The sequence below is a fragment of the Heterodontus francisci genome, chromosome 38 (assembly GCF_036365525.1).
Source record: "Heterodontus francisci isolate sHetFra1 chromosome 38, sHetFra1.hap1, whole genome shotgun sequence".
NCBI classification, from domain to species: domain Eukaryota; kingdom Metazoa; phylum Chordata; class Chondrichthyes; order Heterodontiformes; family Heterodontidae; genus Heterodontus; species Heterodontus francisci.
This window is the reverse complement of record NC_090408.1, coordinates 20,632,065-20,651,450: the sequence shown is the minus strand read 5'-3', so window position 1 is coordinate 20,651,450 and position 19,386 is coordinate 20,632,065. Positions and strand designations below refer to the sequence as shown.

At 44.1% G+C, this 19,386-nt stretch overlaps 1 long non-coding RNA gene across 3 annotated transcripts in view; it reads left to right on the top strand.

Annotated features, from left to right (window-relative positions):
* Positions 1 to 15,718, top strand: part of LOC137352411 (uncharacterized) — a 246,834-nt gene extending 231,116 nt beyond the window's left edge. For all 3 annotated transcript variants that reach the window (XR_010969707.1, XR_010969705.1, XR_010969706.1), the window contains one exon: positions 13,568 to 15,718. This is a non-coding gene — a long non-coding RNA (uncharacterized lncRNA). The remainder of the gene's footprint in view (positions 1 to 13,567) is intronic.
* The last annotated feature ends 3,668 nt before the right edge of the window (positions 15,719 to 19,386 follow it).

Below are 19,386 nucleotides of genomic sequence, written 5' to 3'. Positions count from 1 at the left end.
TAAGCATTATCCATTTGCAGATGCAAATCTGCTTCCTGCTACAACCTTGGCTTGCCCTGAGGCAGCCAGCGCCAGTGCTGATTGCCTTCGGGAAAACTAAACACCACAGAAGTAAGAAAAGGTAACAACTTACAACAATCACCACCGCTCTCAGACCCGAAATCTCAGATCTTACTCCTGACTCTGACCTCCAGGCACCTCCCCCTATGCGATCTCCCTCTGGCCCTGGCCCCGACCTTCCTGACAGCACTCCCAAACCCCCAACAGTACTCCTGAGCTCTGCAGTCTTCCTACAGAACCCTGATCACAGACTCCAAAGCCCATCCGTTCCTCCTCCGGGGCCCCACGATCCAACCCAATCACTTAATTGGAAATTGGAGCACTAACCTGTGTTGGCTCTTACCGCGGCATTAGAATGACATTAGAATGACGTCTGAGGCCCAAAATCCAGGGCTCCTCGGACCTCCCCATCTGTGTGGTTAAGGTGCTCAAAAATAGGCACGCCCAAATATTTAGGCCATTGGTATTTGAACAGTACAGTGGTGGTTTAGCCGAAGAACATAAGGAAGTATTTTTACGTCATAATTGTTTTAGCAGTTAAGTATTTTATCGTCACTTCTCTGAGGTAAGCATGCCAGTCACAAATTAGCAACTTTTTAAATGATTGCATGTAGGGATAAAAGGATGTGAGATAATAAAAAGTTGGAATTCACATATTATGGAAACATTATAGGCTTAGCAGATTATAAGGAGTGAATGCCCTCAACTTACAATATACGTATGTTACAGACCCATGAACATGGGAATACTTAGATCACTAATGTACTTAGCATGCATACAAGACCCAAAGCTTATTCTTACTAAACAGCAAAACAATTTCCTCTTTCTAACTTAATATAGGAGGCAGTTGAGAAGGAAGTGTTTCAAGCTCTAACTTGGAATTTTTAAAAGGTTTCACACACCTAGAAGATCAGAAAGTAAAAAATAAAATTAGATTACGTGTGACTTTGATTTAATAAATTGTGGCTCAATTCAATGAAAAATGAAATTTAATTTGAAGTCTGTCAGCTCTGACCTGCTTAACTGAAGCAAATCTTTTGTAACTGCAAAACAGATCAATAGGACTGTTGGAATGTTACATTCACTTATTCAGTCCTTCAAGAATTTACAATTTCCAGTATTGACCTCTAGGAATGGGTTTTTGGAACTTCGGTGCAATGTAACCACACTTGCAATTGGCTGCAGAGTCTAAATATTACGCTTTGTGGATTACTACTAGCTGCTGAATGTAGGTGGTTCAACTCCATCGTTCGCTGAAACTTGTTAAAATATGGGACGCAATTTGCAACCGGAAATGGACAGATGACCCCTGCCAAAGCGGACAGCATCAGCCCTCATGACATCCAGTGCGATCCAACTGTGTTCAGCAGAAGGCAAGAACATTCTGTTTTCAGATACTGGTATCGCAGTGATGAAAAATATCAAAGAGCCTTTTAAGAGTGGTTCATATGTTTGTCGAGAGTAGCGAGCTTTGTGAGGTTCCATTTTCCTACTCAACAGTCACCCTTTATCAAAAAGAAATGTTAGTGTAGAACTAACTTGTGTATCCTGTGAAATCGAATCTTCTACACATGCATGCACCAGGTGGCACTGGACTGTAGTTTAAAATGATAAAGGAATATTGCTGATGCACTGCTTTGCTTGCTGTAACATAGGCTTGCAGGGCTTAAAGGAGAAATGTCCAGACAAATGTTCTTGCAGTAAAATTTACCAGGTTGGTAAATGGAAGAGATAAATAATGCCAGGATTTGGGAAAACTAAAGAAACTTAACATAGACATAGCTTTGATACAGGAAAACCAGCTCATCCTTGCAGAGACCCGTAAAGTTGAAACAAAGCAGTGCGGGATTACTGTTAGAGTCCTGTTGTAACTCAAAATGCTGCCAGTACTCGTTCTTATCCTGGTAGGCAAGATTATAGCATTTTGTCAGTGATACTAAGAATATTGTGATATTGATGGTTCAGGTTTAAGTGGGACTAACTAAACTTATAGAAGAGAAAATCAAAAGCCATTCAACTCATTTCTCTATTAGAGCAAGTCACCCAGTGTAGTATCCAACTGCATTTTATAAATATTTATAGAACATATAGAACATAGAACAGTACAGCACAGTACAGGCCCTTCGGCCCACGATGTTGTGCCAAACCTTTAACCTACTCTAAGATCAAACTAACTACCTACCCTTCATTATACTATCTTCCATGTACCTATCCAAGAGTCGCTTAAATGCCCCTAATGTATCTGCTTCTACTACCACCGCTGGCAGCGCATTCCACGCACCCACCACTCTCTGTGTAAAGAACCGACCTCTGACATCTCCCCGAAACCTTCCTCCAATCACCTTAAAATTATGTCCCCTGGTGATAGCCCTTTCCACCCTGGGAAAAAGTCTCTGGCTATCCACTCTATCTATGCCTCTCATCATCTTGTACCCCTCTATCAAGTCACCTCTCATCCTTCTTCGCTCCAATGAGAAAAGCCGTAGCTTCCTCAATCTTTCTTTGTAGGACATGCCCTCCAGTCCAGGCAGCATCCTGGTAAATCTCCTCTGCACCCTCTCTAAAGCTTCCACATCCTTTCTATAATGAGGCGACCAGAACTGAACACAATATTCCAAGTGTGGTCAATGTGCTTTTCACTCTATTATTTTTCCTTGCACATTATTCCAAATGTTTATCATTCCATTGGTCAAGAACCTTTTTCTAACATCCTTTGGTTGTGTTCATGCATACAAGCATCTTTGCCCATTATCCTTCTAGAATACACATGTGAGAGAGTTAAAAAGCAAACTTAAGGCTAAAATACAAACCATCTTGATTGTAGTATTAGTTTGAACCTGAATCCAATAAAAATGGGTATGAAGAAAATCAATGATAAAGGATGTGCCTGAAAGAGTCAAAGCTAATAACTGTGGCTCTGGTGATAAGAAAGGGGCAAACTAACATATGCTCTCAAGATGGAAAAGGTTGACAAAATTATTCCAGGAAGTGATCCTCCAGATGATGGAGTTACTATAGTGCAAAGGCTCATGGGAATATGATCTTTCAGGTAAGGACTTTTTGTCCTGTTCTAATATTACTTAATGCTGTCCTTAATGTCAGATAAGACACTTAGATGAACTATGCATCTTCAAGATAATTTAACAATTTGAGCTGGAATTCTGTGGAGGCAGCGGATGTCCCGCTGCCGGGATCAAAAGCTGGGGGCAACCCTACTTCAGCAGGTGGCAGGACCTGGGGCAGCATTTTGCCGGCAGCAGCCAATTAAGCAGCAGCCTTGAGGCTGCCATCCCAATTAAGGATGGCAGCCCACCTCCAAGAGCTGCCATCCCAATCAGAGGGTCTGCAGCTCAGAAGCCTCAGTAGCGTCACCGGAAGAGGTGGCCACTTCTGGGGCTGCACCTGGAGGATGAGGGCGCATCGATGGCCATGTGTCTTCAAAGTCGGGTAAATCAGGTCTGGCACCAGGGCCAGTCAAGCAGGCCCCGCTGAGTGGGGTTGGGGGGGGTTAGGTGTTGAGGACAGGCAATGCCGTTGCCACAGGAGCAGCCATTGCCGCCGGGGGGCCCGTCCGTGACCCAAAGAGTGTCCACAAATAAGAGTCCACATCCCCACCCCCACCCCGCTGTAGCCCACTAGGAGGCTGCCAAGGTTTACCTGATGGTCTCCTCACGCAGCAATGGGCTCCCTTCTACTGGCAATATGCCAATGGAGGCAGGAAGCGGCCCTTAATTGGCCACTTAAGTGGCTCAATTGAGCACCAGGCGGGCAGACTGTCAGCCATCTTTCCCACACTGGCAAAGTGGCATGGCAGCGGGAAGATTTCAGGCAACCCCTGACGCCTTCCCATGCCATTTTACCAGTCTTCTCACCTCCAAGCCCAATCCTATAGGTCTGGTAAAATTCAGCCTATGGAGACTCATAACTGCTCTTGTCATACAAGCACTCCTCACACAACATTGGAGGTTGTTCAATCCTTCATTGGTTCTAGAGAATGATATGGCTTTTTCATGACAACATAGGTACTGTCTTCAATGTGACCTTCCCAGCTCCTGTCATATATAAAGGCCCAGGACCTGCATCAGATCTTCGTTCTTTTTTACTTTACTTTTGAGAAGGTTCTCCATGCTTCTAGGTTTATTTTTATTCAATTTCAAGAACTAAGTCCTACAATTTATAGCACACTTTTAGAAGGATGTGTTTTTTTTTGTTTAGCATTTTTATGTGTTTACTTGTTATATTTTTATATGTTTCACATCTAGTTGCCTCCTCATTTGCAAGCTCAGCAGGGGCTGATTCTTTCTTGACAGAACTCCAAGACGTTAGACTTTTTAGCTGTCCTGGCAAAGGCTTCTTTGGGCACAGAATCTACTGTTCTGTCAGTCTGCTTTGATGCTCTATCTCTTTGTGAGTACAGCAGACTTAATCTATAAAGCAATGAATATCTGACATTCTGGAGCAAATCCTTGTGTGGGGGCAGGGTGGGAGGGGGGTGGGGGGGGAGGTGGGGTGTTGTTGGAAGGACAGAGTTTTTGTTCTACCAGTAACATTTCCAGAAATATAGGGGGTTATTTTGACCTAAGGATGAACACAGGTTCTAAATGGTTGTTGTGCTGGTACGAAATACCTGCTTGAAAGTCCAGATTTAGCATGCAATTTTTTCGGGCTAATTGATGATTATCATGTTTTGAACATGTCTGCAGGCGCTAACCAGAAACCTGCACGTTTAGCACTCAAGTGCTGATTAGACACAATTTTCTAGGAGCAGTATCAATTGGCTCCTCGCATCCACATCCACTGATGTTGTGGAGTGCTCTGGCTGGCACACAGCAGGACCTTGAAAGATGGCTCAGGGACCGAGTAAGAGGGCACACAGGTTCTTGGATGTGGTACTGAAGGTCCTGGTGGATGAGGTTCAGAGGAGAAAGGATATCCTGTACCCGTAGGGTGGAAGGAAGCCTCCTCGCCCTCCTTGCCCTCCTCAATCTCCTCTAGCTGCTGGTGCTGCTCTGTCTGGCCTCAAGTCCTCCTTGATTCCTTCTGAAGAACATGGAAAAATGTCCATGACCAAGCACTCCTTTTTTCCTTATAAGGTGGAGTATCACAGCACTTACTGAGGGGAAGTCCTCAGCCAATTTTTGGAATAAATGTTGCCTGAGTGTTGGCGAAGTCTTGGCAAAGTGTCCCAGAAAGTCTCCCGATGAGTTTCAGAGGTCCTCTTCAGAACTCCAGCAACATGAACATGAAATGGTCACTATAACTTTAAGTAGTGTTTGAAATCAATGACAACACCAATGTTTACTCCCGAACTGCTGGTCGTTGGGAGGGCATTAGTTGAAGTGCTAGTTGCCAAAATGCCATGCAACCTCGTTAATAAGCACCAACAGACATTTTAAGTGGGATTCAGTTGTTTAACAAGTCTCAGGGTGGCTGTTCCTAGCACTGGGTTCAACTCCTTTACCAAGATGGTGGTTTGCACGAAACGTAGGCTAAACTGATGTTCCACAGAATCGTTACAGTGCAGAAGGAGGCTATTCGGCCCATTGTGTCTGCACTGGCTCTCTGAAAGAGCAACTCCCTCAGTTCCATTCCCCTGCCTTCTCCCCATAACCCTGCATATTCTTCCTTTTCATATAACTGTCTAATTCTCTCTTGAATGCTTCAGTTGAACCTGCCTCCACCACATTCCCAGGCAGCGTATTCCAGACCTTAACCACTCGCTGCATGAAAATGTTTTTCCTCATGTCACTTTTGCTTCTCTTACCAAATACTTTAAATCTGTGCCCTCTTGTTCTCGATCCTTTCACAAGTGGGAACAGTTTCTCTCTATCTACTCTGTCCAGACCCCTCATGATTCATGTTTCAGCATAAGACCCCATCTTAGCCACCTTTTTAACCTCTTAATTGCCTAAAGTATTCACTGAAGATTGCTCCCATGCTTAGCTTAGTGGTGGATGTCTATCCCATAATAGAGCTTAATGCCTGGAGTTAAGATGTATAGGGTGTGAAATTCAAATGTGTAGCGCAGCTTCTAGTGGTACTCCAAAGACCTATCTGGGTTTGCTGGGGACAGGTTGCACTTTTGATTGCTCCCTACATGGCCCGTGCAACGTTCTGCAGGGAAATGGGTGCTCACAGGTCCATCCCCTGCTTGCACCCGAACACAGTGAATTAGCGCTCTCCAGATGTCACACCAGCTGATGTGATGCCAGGCTACCAAATTTGGATTGCATTTCAGGTTCTGGCAATGTCTCCATTGTCCACTCTTGAAAAAAGAAGCATGAAGCAGCAAGATGCACCCTGTGGTAGTGTTATTTAAAGGGCCTGGCCTCCTGATTGCAGGTAAGTTAAAGTTTTGGAATTGTTTTTATTGCAAAGTGTTGGAAAGCAATCTGGAGTGCTTCTGGACGTGTTTTGATGAGTTCCTGCTTTTGGTAGAGAGTGTCATTGCATCCTCAGTCTCCAGGGATGGCAGAGAGGTAGGTGACCTGTGCACCCAAAGGCTGCATCAGGTATGTGAACAGCAGTATCAGTGCCTCTGAGTCTGCAGCATGACAGGGAGCTGAAGGAGAGGCTGTGGAGCGGCCATGCCCTATGCCAAGTTGAAGCCGCACTGCTCCATGATCTTTGACGGTAACAGGAGGCTGCCTGGCAGGCCAGCCAATGCATCATTTAGCGCTCTCCTGTGTGCCACCCCATCAAAGATCTCATCTGAGTTCTCTGCAGCAGTGCTTGTCTGCTACCTCGCCCTCCGTTGAACTGGCAAACAAACCATCCTTTCAACCTGGCTGGGCTGCAGCCCACTCATGTGCGGTGATTCACTATGTGCTGATCCCAACTCCATGCGAGCCTCCAAGCTAAGTGTAGTGCCAGCGTCTGAGCTGGTGGCTGCAGTGTCAGATCAAGTGACTGGGCCTCTTCATCAGCGCTGTGCTGTTGCTCCCCTTCCTCCCCCTGGGGCTGCTGTGGCTGGACAGGCGAGCCTCCAAGCTAAGTGTAGTGCCAGTGTCTGAGCTGGTGGCTGCAGTGTCAGATCAAGTGACTGGGCCTCTTCATCAGCGCTGTGCTGTTGCTCCCCTTCCTCCCCCTGGGGCTGCTGTGGCTGGACAGGCAGCAGTTCTTTGGTATCTGAAAGCAGGAACTCAGAAGGGGACGATGTGAGGGAAAGGGGTTGAGGTAGAAAGTAGGAGATCAATGATCACACCATCAGCAGCTTGCTCATCATGCTAGATAGCTGGAAGAGGTCGTGCTGAGAGTTGAGAAGGGGCATAAGGCAGGAACATGCCATCTTCCACAATGTTCCCAGCTATGTCAGATGCTACGGGCCATGTCACAGCCAGCACCATGATGAACTATCTCCTCTGTAGGTCTCAGGAGATGCAGATGTTCTGGTCCCCCTGCCGGCTCTGCTCTGCTCCCTCTATTGTGTGCAACCTTGTCATACTTTCTGGTGGGTAGGACATGTCAAATGAAGGTACATTCACTGACGTTGACCACCCATGTGAGGTCATTAGACTACTTGTAACATTGTTGCCAGGTCCTCAGGTCCTGATTCAGGACTTTTCACACTGCTCAATTCATCACACCCCCATTACTCACCCAACAGCACTCCCTTGCACTCAGGACACACACCTAACAACCAGATACTTCACCTCACCCTCACACACTTACCAATGCTGCCAGCTTCACACACACATGCTTTCACATACCTCCAACTATTCAGCTATGGCAGGCACATCAACCAAACACAGTGCTACACAGTCACTGACATTCTTCCCTCTCCCTGGGAGTTAATCTTCCTGGCCACCTGCTCCCATTCCCTTCTGAGGGTTGTCCTTGAGGTTCTCCTGGCCCCCTGCAGGACCATGGCATCTCTTCTCTTGCACCACTAATGCCTCTAGCGCCACATCCATCATGATTGATCCTCTATGATTCTGATGAAGGGTCACTGACCTGAAACGTTAACTCTGCTTCTATGTCCACAGATGCTGCCAGACCTACTGAGTATTTCCAGCATTTCTTGTTTTTATTTCAGATTTCCAGCTTCTGCAGTATTTCGCTTTAATATATGATTGATCCTCTGTCTGCCCTGGTGTTTAGTTTCCAAGAATTTCCATTGCAGAAATCTTTTTGTCCAGCTTTAAGAGGCAGCCTGCCTTTAATAAAGAGCAGGCTCGCTGTACCATATGATCACCAACCAACACTGCAAGAGCCTCTTGCTGTGTGCAGAGTTTGTCGGCAGCATTATGGAACACAGATCAGCTAGCGCCACAATCATTCAGATGGGGTAGATACACAAATTATATGTGTCACCCACCTTGATCTGAACGGGCGTGAGTACATCACAAATCGTGACCCTGTGTCCAAACATTGGGGCAGATGAATTTCTAACCCATGAAAAGCTTAGAGTTTGGTACTCAGGTCTCAACCAGGGACCCAGTCTTTTATACAAGGGCACAATATAATTTCTATTCAGATGAAATTGTATTTTTTTTAATTCAGATGGGATATTCCCATTATTATCCAGACCTCAACACACTGAGGAATGTATTCTGTGCCCTGCTAAAGATAGAAGTTTTGTAACAGTCTTGCAACTTGGGCTGCAGAGATGGAGGGTGGGTATATATGAGATCTTTCATCCCCATGTTCCAGTTGCCAATTGGGTGATGAAAGATAATTGCGAATAATATTACACAGAGGCTGAGTGTACCAAGCAATTATCAGCATTAAATTGCTTAGTGCTTTGAGTCCTAATGCACGCTTGTTGACTAAGAGTAGTGGTGGACTAGGATCGATTGCTGCTCAGTTCCATTTCCAAATGCTCGTAGTCTCAAATAGAAAATGCTGGAAACGCTCAGTAAAGAAATGTTGATGTTTCAAGCATAACCCTTCGTTAGTTCATGGTTGATTCAAAGGATGCAACACAATGCAAGATGGACATGAGAATTGTTAAAATTGTGTCTTCTTGGCTCATGTTCCATTCAATTGGCAATTTTGATTAGCTTGGACAGTCAGACTTGGCATCCCAGAATTGGCAACAATGCATTAGGAGAATGTATCTGCTGGGGAAGGTTGGGGGGGGGGGGGTGCGGGTGGGGTGGGGTGGCAGGCGCTATTAAATGGGGAGAGATTTATCAAGCACATTCAAGACTGTTTTCTGAGCCAGAAACGTGCTCTTGATGATTTGGGTAAATCCTGCCTGGAGATCCTCTATGCATTTGAGAAGCTCTTATTCTATTGCTTACCTAAGTAATGTTGCTGCCCTTGACTCAGTTGGTTGTACTCTTATCTCTGCTTTTGACGGTTGTGCGTTTAAGCCCACTTCAGAGACTTGAGCGTATAATTGAGGCTGGCACTCCTAGTGCTGTCCTCTAGTAAGCCTATTCTTTCAGGTGAAACTGAGGCCCCATCTGCCTTCTCAGGTAAATATAAAAGATCCCATGGTACTATTTTGAAGATGAGCATGGGAGTTCTGCCTGGTGTTCTAGCTGATAATTATCCCTCAAAGAAAAAGAAAGACTTGCATTTATATAGCACCTTTCATGACCACCAGACATCTCAAAGTGCTTTACAGTCAATGAAGTACTTTTTTTTTGAAGTGTCATCACCGTTGTAACGTAGGAAACACAGGAGCCAGCATGTGCACAGCAAATTCTCACAAACAGCAATGTGATAATGACCTGAAAATCTGTTTTTGTGATGTTGATTGAGGGATAAATATTGGCCAGGACACTGGGGATAATTCTTCATCAAGACAGTGTCATGGGGTCTTTTATAGCCACCCAAGCAAGTAGATGGGGCCTCAGTTTAATGTCTCATCTACAAATCAGCACCTCCAATAGTGTAGTGCTCCCTCAGTACTGCATTGGAGTATTAGGCTTGAATTTTTTATGCTGAAGTACTGGAGGGGGCCTTGAATCTAGAACCTTGCAACTCAGCGGCAACAGCACTACCAATTGAGCTACAGCTGACACCACAATAACCTGAATCACACAAAAACAGATAATCTAGTCATTATTATTGTGTGCGCTGCCTGTCATGTTTCCTACATTACACAGCAACTGTATTTGATTGGCTGTGGAGTGCTTTGAATGCCCTAAAGTCATGAAAGACACAATGATAAGCCAGGAGGAAGATTGTGGCGGTCACAGCGACAGTGAGAACAGGGCAGTTAAGTCATGCCCTACCATTTTCCGGTCACAATCGTATTGTTTCTGCCAGATGACAGGCATTAAAATCCCCCCTGTCCCAGATGTGTCTAGAGTGACCCCTCCCTCACCACCTCCACCCCAAAATCAATCAGGATTTGCTGTCAAAGTATCAGTCAGCTTAATGCGCATGCCTTTATTAATACAGAAATCGTCTAACAAACGGGACACGCGGTGAGATGCCTCACTTCAGAAAATTTGGGACATCTGTGAATCCAATGTAAGATATGTTCACTTGCCATTGGGACTGCTAACATCATCTTGATTGCATGGTGGAGTCAGAATGACTGTACTTTCTAAACTGAGTTGGCAAAAATGGCTAACTTGGCCTTCTAATTGTATCCGAGACAAAAGGGGGGAGATGTCTGTAAAATTGGAGTTTGAAGTGGAATACAGTATTTGTAGGTCTGCTGTTAAAAAAATGGGAAGTGATCCTTCCTTCAACAGGACTCGACAATTTGGAGCTCAGTCCTTTCTGTGATTAAATATAAACCACATTGGCAGGAGCATGGGTACACAGCAGATATCTCAAAGCTTCATGACCTAAATCCTTCCAATTGATTCCTTTCTTTTGACCTATTTAAACACAGTTATGGTGGAGAAAATGAACAATTTTTACAAATCAAAGCTATAATGCACCATAATGATGGTCTCCATCTATTGAAAACTGTTCCTTCTGAATTTGAGTTTTTTTCTCAATAGTAATGTAACTGGGAGACAATTTGGTCACATTTTATCATTTTGTAATGCATCAGTAAGATTACATCTGTAGAAGGGCTTGGCAGACATTTGCTAGATATGTGGATTGAGAAAAGATCCTGTGAAATGGAAATCTATCTCAAGCACACTCTGGTAATGTTAGGTTATTCATTTTAGAACACTTAAATACATTTTATGTGATTGTTGATGGATTAAGGGTGGGCGTACATTGGCTGCATTGTTCATGATATACCACCTTCTTAAGGAATATCTTTAATTAAAGCTTGAATATTCCTCTCATTGATCACTGACTTAATTCAGAGAGCAGCTGACTCACACAAATCAGGAAGGTCCTCAGTTTGATTCCTAGTTTATACTGAGTTAAGTAATCTCAGTCAGAGTGACAGTAGAGAGCTTTGCGTTTGGTCTCTTTGGTTAGCGCATTGAAAAAGAACTTGGGGGTCCACACCTAATTATTATCTGATAAGAAATTTGTAGATATTGGGCGAGGGCAACATGAAACTTGACTGTGATGTCTACCAGAGTCAATAGCCTCTGTCTATCATGAATAATGACCAGTTGGAGACCTAATGGTGCCCATAGAACTGCTCTTCAGCAACACCTTCAGCAAAGGAGAAAGTTGGCAAGGGAAAGAAAGGATTCAGTTGTTCCGATTTTAAAAGGGGATGGGAACAGTGCACATGATCCGCAAAGTGGACCTGGAAAAGTCAATCTTCTTTGAGTAGTATCATGATAAGTATGTGGTCATGTCATGGTTATGTTACTGGACTAGTGTAACCTAAAGGCTGGACTAATATTTCAAAGAACGTGAGTTCAGAATCCTAATATAGCAGTTTGAGAATTTGAATTCAGTTTTTAAAAAGAAGACTGTAAAAGCTGTCGGTTTGTTTTAAAAACCCGACTGGTTTACTAATGTCCATCAGGCAGGAAAACCTCCTTACCCAGTCTGGCCTATATTTGACTACAGTTCCACATAAATGTCCCCTAACTGAAGTGGCCAAGCAGGCACTCAGCTGTATTAAACTGCTACCAGCAGTTCAAGAGGCAGCTCACCACCAACTTCTCAGGGCAATTAGGAATAGGCAATAAATGCCTGCCTTGCCAGTGATGCTTGCATCCCAAGAATGAATTAAAAAGGAAGTATCATGTAATCTTTTACATCCATCGGAACAGACAGAGGGAGCCCTCAAAAGTTGAAAGATGGCACTTTTGGCAGTGCAGCACTCTCTCACTATCTCACTGAAAAGGCAGCCTAGAGTCTATGGAGTGAGATTTGAACCCATGTCCGTCTGATTTTGATGAGCCAAGCTCAAAATTGATTTTGAGACTTGTATTTTTAAGGCGAGCAAGGAAGGGGATTTACATCCAAAATGGTGGCCACTAATACAACAAACATGGATCATCAAGAAGAAACTGGGGGAGCCTTATCTAATTAATCATTCATGAAATGAGCTGATGTATTGATGGTTACTTATGGAGCTGCTGAATATGGTTGTTGAAAGTTACTATTATAATTCCTTTTGTATCATCAAGCTGTGCTGCAGCTCATACTGTTTACTACATCATTGCATTACCCCTAAATATTTTTCAACGAACCAAAGACATAGTGCAGTGATGTGATGCGTGAAGTGTTGAGATAATCACTTCATCAGCCAATAAAAGATGAACAGGCTGAAAACTGATATAAAAACCAAGAAATTAAGACATATGTAAGTTCCCCATCAGGTCACACACCACCCTGACTTGGAATTATATCACCATCCCTTCACTGCCACTGGGTTAAAATCGTAGAACTCCCTCCTTAACAGCACTGTGGGTGTAACTACATGGACTGCAGCGGTTCAAGAAGACGGCTCACCACCACCTTCTCAAGGGTGGACATAAATGGTTGGCCTTGTCAGCAACACCCACATCCCATGAACAAATAAAGTATAGGATCATAGAGGATATTAGCTGCAATAATAACATATTTTACAGTAAGAATGAGCTGGATGGACAACAGAAACCCTGAATATATGGCAGGGAAAGTCTCTATTAGGGAGAGCAGTCAGAGAAATCAGGAAGATCACTTTCAAGATCTGACAGACAAGCCTTCTCAGAAGAGTGCATGGTTTCTTTAGGCTGACCCACTAATGGCAAGTTGACCCAATTGATAGAAAAGTGGTCAAATACCAAAAGGTTTTCTGCCAAATCCTCTAACAGATTAGCCAAATTGTGAGTTATGATGAAAGGCAGGAGGATTGTACATTTAAAAGTGTTGATGTTAGAATAAAAATGGAAAATTAATCTTTTATCATTTTCACATTCGCTTCTGTGACTGGTAATTGAAACATCATGGTACTCCACTTGCATCCCTTTCACAAGGCAGAACTCAAGCCTAAAACATATATTTTATGCAATGGTCATTCATCATTGAGTCATAAAATAAAGATGTGTTAATATCTGCCAGAATGTGAAGTAGTATTTTCAAACGAGATACAATTCTAAAGTTAATAAAACAGACCATTGCGTTGATCATATTTTAACTCTTGTCAGACCATTTCTCTTACATTTTCTTCTGTCATTTTCTTCTCCTGCAGGTGATCTGCTACTCCTCCTCGCTGTTCCGTTCTGAGAGGTTCAAACTTCTGTTATGATCTTGTTAGAGACCAGTAACTTTTTAAGAAGAAATTCAAACTCCCAGTTATTACTGAAAGAATTATGCCACAAGATTTCACATTTTCAACAAAAAAAACCTTACTGTACAAGAGTTAAACAAAGAAAAACACTGCCATAGTAACACTAATTTGAAATTACATACTTTAAACTTAGAATCTTAACAAAACATGAAGACATATATTTTAAACTCTAAATAGTAACAGAACACCCCCGTCTGACATTTCCTTCCACCCTATGAGTTCCGTTGTACTTTACAGGATCTTGGCGTGTTTGTTCACTTCTCGTAGGACCAATTCAAGGTATATCACAGCTCTTAGAAATTCACTTCAATTTTCCTTAGTTTCTCAGCTATCTTCTGAGGTATGAGATCTCCGGGGGATTCTCCCTCTAGCATCTGGTCAGGCAACCCTCCAGCTCTCTTTCAACACCTTATGAATCTGGATTTCCCAGCCTGAGCCTGTGCCTTAATCAAATCAGAAACACCCCTGGTTTCTGATGGTCTTCCTGCTCGAGTCCAGCTGCTTTCAAAGCCAACTGCTTTCCAAAAACCAGCACAGAGATAGAAAATACCTTGCCAACAGGCATTCCCCTGCATCGTCTATCTCCATAGCACTGTGGTACAGATAGAATGTCTCAGATAGCAATGTAACTCATTCCCTCCAACTCCAAAACATCTCTTTGATTTCTAATACCCACATGAGTAATTAATATTGCTAACAATGACAGGACAATTCCTTGCAGACTTTCTGGTTGCAGTTTCTCAACTAAATGAGCCCACCTGCTGCTTTATGGTTCTCACCTCTCTAACTTTGTCCTTGTAAGCACACATGGAAAGATCATGAAAATAAAATCTCTTGGGTGGTCGTGCAACCTTTTGAAATTCTCAAATTTCAATTATCTTACAGCTACACATTTAATTTCTCCAAAACTAAAAAATTAATACAAACCCTGAATTGGATGATATAACACTTTCCTTTGGCTGGTCAAGATTCAGATCCTCTCAAGCTGAATCAAAAACTAACATTGAACTTTACCTGGGACGTGTAATCCAAAATGGCAAATGTTTTTCCCTATGTTTCTTGGTGGAAATGAATTAATAAGCATTGGTAAAAACACTTTGCCTTGTGTCCTTAGTGTAGATGTCACTACTATAATAGCCTGGTTCCTCCTACATGAAAATTCTTGACCAGGATATAAAAGGTACTCCAAATTAAACTACCAGGGAATTGAAGAAACATGCCCGCTTGAGCCTCCTATGATCTCTTCCCAATAGTATTTTTTTATTATGTAGGAGCTAATGGGTTAACGACTGTCATGTTTAATCTGTTGGATGAATCTATGCAAGTTATAACCTGATACAATTCGCATGAGGTGCTATGTTTTAAAATAGAATGATTTTAAGTGATGTTGTGGTTATGCTTGGGAATAGTTATACTTTGTTATGTATCAATGTATTATATTAGAATTAAGTGATGGACCTTGTGTTTGAAATCATGTTATGCGAAATGTAATTTTCATGCTGTATTGGAGAGATGGTGGAAGACAGCGTCTACAATAACAGCAATAACAGAAGTGGCTTTTGCTATGAGATAGGATGTCTTGATAACTGCCTTTCTGCATTTCAATTAAGACAGACTCAGAGTCACAGTAAGTGATAGACTTGTAAGCCTCATGAGGTTGGAAATGCAAATAAAGGTATTCGGAGACCATTCATGACTGAAATGTTGATGGTGATAGTAAACATTCCCCATTGTGTGACAATGCCTTAGGCCATCAAGCTATCAACAGAGACAATGTATGGAAGATGAGGTTATAACTGACCAATCAAAAGGGTTCAGGTGGAATGTAACCTCATATGGAATGAAGGAACCTGCAGAGGGGGGCATAAATGAAAGTGAAATGAGAGACATTGGGGTGCACTGATTTGAAGAGACCACCCTACAGTCAACAGAGCACCTTAAGAGAGAAGACTGTGCCACAGCAACTCAGGAAGCAAGAACTGAGGATGCTCTGCACTCCGCTGTATAACTACTGCTGTTGGTTAAGTAATGCTTGTATATTCTTGCTATGCTTAATAAACTCTCTATCTTGATTTAAGAATACCGGAGTCTGTGCCTTGTGGGTCAAAAGCTAGTCCAAACACAAAAAAAATCTTACAATTATTGCAATTATTTGTTCATAGGATGTGGGTGTTGGTGGAAATGCCAGCATTTATTGCCCATCCCTAAATGACCTTAAGAAGGCAGTGGTGAGCCACCTTCTTGAACTACTACAGTCCATGTGGCGAAGATACTCACAAAGTACTGTTAGGTAGGAAGTTCCAGGATTTTGACCCAGTGATGATGAATCAACAGTGACATAGTTCAAAGTCAGGATGGCATGTGACTTGGAGGGGAACCTGCAGGTGCTATCTTTTCATGCACCTGCTGCCCTTGTCCTTTAAGGCAGTGGCGGTCCATGGGTTTGGGAAGTATTGTTGAAAAAACTTTGGTGAGCTGCTGAAGTGCATCTTGTAGAAGATACACATTGTAGCCAGAGTGCGCTGGTGGTGGAAGGAGTGAAAGTTTGTGTTGGATAGGGTACCAATCATGTAGGTTGATTTTTCGTGGATGGTGTTGAGTGTCTTGAATGTTGTTGCAGCTGCATTCATCAGGTAAATGGATAGTATTTCATCACACTCCTGATTTGTGCATTGCAGAAGGTGGAAAGGCTTTGGGGAGTTGGGAGGTGAATTACTCCCCCTCAAATCTAAATCAGGGGACATAATCACTGACCAACGCAAACAAATGGACCGCTGGGTTGAGCACTACCTAGAACTGTACTCCAGGGAGAATGTTGTCACTGAGACTGCCCTCAATGCAGCCCAGCCTCTACCAGTCATGGATGAGCTGGACATACAAACCAAATCGGAACTCAGTGATGCCATTGATTCTCTAGCAAGCGGAAAAGCCCCTGGGAAGGACAGCATTACCCCTGAAATAATCAAGAGTGCCAAGCCTGCTATACTCTCAGCACTACATGAACTGCTTTGCCTGTGCTGGGACGAGGGAGCAGTACCCCAGGACATGCGCGATGCCAATATCATCACCCTCTATAAAAACAAAGGTGACCGCGGTGACTGCAACAACTACCGTGGAATCTCCCTGCTCAGCATAGTGGGGAAAGTCTTTGCTCGAGTCGCTCTAAACAGGCTCCAGCAGCTGGCCGAGCGCGTCTACCCCGAGGCACAATGTGGCTTTCGTGCAGAGAGATCGACCGTTGACATGCTGTTCTCCCTTCGTCAGATACAGGAGAAATGCCGTGAACAACAGATGCCTCTCTACATTGCTTTCATTGATCTCACCAAAGCCTTTGACCTCGTCAGCAGACGTGGTCTCTTCAGACTACTAGAAAAGATTGGATTCCCACCAAAGCTACTAAGTATCATCAGCTCATCCCATGACAATATGAAAGGCACAATTCAACATGGGGGCTCCTCATCAGAGCCCTTTCCTATCCTGAGTGGCGTGAAACAGGGCTGTGTTCTCGCACCCACACTTTTTGGGATTTTCTTCTCCCTGCTGCTTTCACATGCGTTCAAGTCCTTTGAAGAAGGAATTTTCCTCCACACAAGATCAGGGGGCAGGTTGTTCAACCTTGCCCGTCTAAGAGCGAAGTCCAAAGTACGGAAAGTCCTCATCAGGGAACTCCTCTTTGCTGACGATGCTGCTTTAACATCTCACACTGAAGAGTGCCTGCAGAGTCTCATCGACAGGTTTGCGGCTGCCTGCAATGAATTTGGCCTAACCAACAGCCTCAAGAAAACGAACATCATGGGGCAGGACGTCAGAAATGCTCCATCCATCTACCTACCTAGGCTCAACTATCACCAATAACCTGTCTCTAGATGCAGAAATCAACAAGCGCATGGGAAAGGCTTCCACTGCTATGTCCAGACTGAACAAGAGAGTGTGGGAAAATGGTGCACTGACACGGAACACAAAAGTCCGAGTGTATCAGGCCTGTGTCCTCAGTATCTTGCTCTATGGCAGCGAGGCCTGGACAACGTATGTCAGCCAAGAGCGACGTCTCAATTCATTCCATCTTCGCTGCCTCCGGAGAATACTTGGCATCAGGTGGCAGGACCGTATCTCCAACACAGAAGTCCTCGAGGCGGCCAACATCCCCAGCTTATACACACTACTGAGTCAGCGGTGCTTGAGATGGCTTGGCCATGTGAGCCGCATGGAAGATGGCAGGATCCCCAAAGACACATTGTATAGCGAGCTCGCCACTGGTATCAGACCCACCGGCCGTCCATGTCTCCGCTTTAAAGACGTCTGCAAACGCGACATGAAATCCTGTGACATTGATTACAAGTCGTGGGAGTCAGTTGCCAGCATCCGCCAGAGCTGGCGGGCAGCCATAAAGGCGGGGCTAAAGTGTGGCGAGTCGAAGTGGCTTAGTAGTTGGCAGGAAAAAAGACAGAGGCGCAAGGGGAGAGCCAACTGTGTAATAACCCCGACAAACACATTTCTCTGCAGCACCTGTGGAAGAGCCTGTCACTCTAGAATTGGCCTTTATAGCCACTCCAGGCGCTGCTTCACAAACCACTGACCACCTCCAGGCGCTTATCCATTGTCTCTCGAGATAAGGAGGCCAAAGAAGAATACCAAACCTCTGACCTATTCTTGTAGCCACAGTATTTGTAGTTAGGTTTCTGGTCAATGATGACACCCAAGATGTTGATGTTGGGGGATTTGGCAATGGCAATGCCATTAAATGTCAAGGGAGATGGATCAACACTCTTTTTCGAGATGGTCATTGTTTTGCACTTGTGTGATGCAAATGTTACTTGTCACTTAGCAGCTGGAGCTTGAATATTTTCCAAGTCTTGCTGCATGCAGCCACAGACTGCTTCATTATCTGAGGAGCTGTGAATGGTACTGAATGCTGCAATCATCAGCGAACGCTCCCACTTCTGACCTTATAATGGAGGGAAGGTCATTAATGAAGATGGTTGGAGCCAACTCTCTGCCCTGAGAGAAGGTCGGTGGAGTTGTGGATAGTGCCGAAGGATGTTGTAGGGTACAGAGGGACATAGATAGGCTGCAGAGCTGGGCTGAGAGATGGCAAATGGAGTTTAATGCGGAAAAGTGTGAGGTGATTCACTTTGGAAGGAGTAACAGGAGTGCAGAGTACTGGGCTAATGGGAAGATTCTTGGTAGTGTAGATGAACAGAGAGATCTTGGTGTCCAGGTACATAAATCCCTGAAGGTTGCTACCCAGGTTAATAGGGCTGTTAAGAAGGCATATGGTGTGTTAGCTTTTATTAGTAGGGGGATCGAGTTTCGGAGCCTCGAGGTCATGCTGCAGCTGTACAAAACTCTGGTGAGACCGCACCTGGAGTATTGCGTGCAGTTCTGGTCACCGCATTATCGGAAGGATGTGGAAGCTTTGGAAAGGGTGCAGAGGAGATTTACTAGGATGTTGCCTGGTATGGAGGGAAGGTCTTATGAGGGAAGGCTGATGAGGGACTTGAGGTTGTTTTCGTTGGAGAGAAGGAGGAGGAGAGATGACTTAATAGAGACATATAAGATAATCAGAGGGTTAGATAGGGTGGATAGTGAGAGTCTTTTTCCTCGGATGGTGATGGCAAACACGAGGGGACATAGCTTTAAGTTGAGGGGTGATAGATATAGGACAGATGTCAGAAGTAGTTTCTTTACTCAGAGAGTAGTAGGGGCGTGGAACGCCCTGC